General features: G+C 41.3%; 1 protein-coding gene across 6 annotated transcripts in view; it reads left to right on the top strand.

The window, feature by feature from the left end:
- Positions 1–2,078, top strand: part of Usp28 (ubiquitin specific peptidase 28) — a 57,793-nt gene that overhangs the window by 37,151 nt on the left and 18,564 nt on the right. The gene's annotated exons all lie outside the window — the stretch shown is intronic.

The raw sequence follows: 2,078 nt of genomic DNA on the forward strand, positions 1-2,078 counted from the left end.
TCCCCTCCCCTCCCATCCCATCCCATCCCATCCCATCCCATCCCATCCCATCTCTTGGCTCTGATCCTAAGGGTCAAAATAGGTTGTGTGAAGTAGTTGGCTCTAAAAGCTGGAACTCAGAAGTGGAGTTAGGTGGAGACCGGTGCTGGGTTACCAGCTATGCTCTCTTTGAAATGTGCATTGAGTAGAGTTTGATGAGCTTGTAATGGAAGAGCACAGCCAAGTACGTGCCAAGGATTGAAGTAGCTAAGATTCTTCACTGGGCAGGCACATGCCATTTCTCTGTTAGTGACCTTGAGGAACAAGGCTGTGCAGCTGCTGCTGTTGGCCCTCTGTCATGTCGTTGATGCTGAGTTAAAATGCCCTTTATTTTCTATTGAGTGTTTTCATTTTCCCCTTTTTTTGTTGTTGGTTTGGGTTTTTTTGAGACAAGATCTCACTGTGTAAGGCCTGGTTGGCCTGAACTTGTTATGTGAACCAGGCTGGTCTTAAAGTCATAATGATTTGCCTGCCTCTGCCTGTCAATCAAGTGATGGAACTACAGGTGTATACTACCATGCTCTGCTCATTTAATTAACAATAATAACTACTGTTGTTGAGGTACTGTCTCCTCTGATATGCAGGCTGTCCTCAAACAGGTATGTATCTGAGGATGACCCTGATTTCCTGTCCTCCTGCCTGCACTTCCTGAGTGCTGGGTTGAGCATTACATGTCTGGTTTGTGTATTGCTGGGAGCAAACTAGGGTTTCATGCATGCAAGGCAATCAGTGTACTGACAGCTAGAGCCCTAGTATTTTTGTTTTGTGATGTATTTTTTTGCTACAGAAATAGATCAGGTTTTTTCTTTCTTTCTTTCTTTTTCTTTTTTTTTTTTTTTTTTTTTTTGAGACAGGGTTTTCCTGTATAGCCCTGGCTCTCCTGGAACTCACTCTGTAGACCAGGCTGGCCTCAAACTCAGAGATCCGCCTGCCTGTGCCTCTCCAGGGCTGGGATTAAAGGCTCGCGCCACCACTGCCCTGCATATGGATGGTTTTCTTTCTTTTTCTTTCTTTTTTTAATATAAGAAAAGAAGTTTATTATGAGAGGGGAGGGGAAAAAGGACCACCTCAGAAAGGAGAGAGAGAGCCAGAGCTAGATGGCTTTCTTAATTCCAAGTTTAAATGCATTTCTCTCTACTGTATTTAAGAAAGAAAAATGGTGAAGTGTCTGTGTTCTTTTGTGAGATGGAAATTCAGAATAATGGAGCTACTGGTGTGAGCCAGTTAGGGTGATTATTCTACTTTTAAACTCTGACTTAGTGAACTCTAGAATCCGTTGAACTAAATTTCCATAGTGCGTTTAAAGTAATGTATGTGCTAGTAATAGCAGATTGTGAGATTATCATTAAAATTGTTTAGAGGCCAGAGAGATGGCTCAGAGGTCAGCAGTATATGTTGTGCTTGCAAAAGACCAGAATTCAGTTCCTGACACTTATGTCCTGTGGCTCACAACCACCTGTAACTCAGGCTTCAAGAAATCTATTGCTCTCTTCTGGACTCTGATCTCCATGTGCGCACACACAGAGACAGGCAGACACACAAACACACAGTGTAATTAAAAATAAAATCTTGTAGATCTGGAGAGATGGCTCAGTAGTTAAGAGCATTTGCTGCTCTTGCAGAGGATCCAGATTCATTTCCCAGCACCCACATAGCAGCTCATAACAGCTTGTAATTCCAATTCTCGGGGATCCTGTACCTTTTTATGGCCACCTAGGGCAACAGGCTTGCATGGTGCACAGACATATACACAGGCAAAATACCTGTACACATAAGATAAAAATAACCTAATAACTTTTAAAAGGTATTGTCTTATTTCAGTCACGTCTTTGAGAATATTATTTACTCTTCCTGGAGAAATCTTGAATAATTTGTATCTGGCCTGTGTTATTGATCATATTCATGAATAATAAGAGTATGGAAGACCCTGCAAAAGGAAGATTGCCAGTTTTCTTAGGCTCTTGGACTTTATTAAGGTCTAATTTCTTTTTCTTTCTTTCTTTCTTTCTTTCTTTCTTTCTTTCTTTCTTTCTTTCTTT

Source organism: Psammomys obesus, unplaced genomic scaffold, assembly GCF_907164565.1.
Source record: "Psammomys obesus unplaced genomic scaffold, mPsaObe1.curated_primary_1811, whole genome shotgun sequence".
In the NCBI taxonomy this organism is placed as follows: Eukaryota; Metazoa; Chordata; class Mammalia; order Rodentia; family Muridae; genus Psammomys; species Psammomys obesus.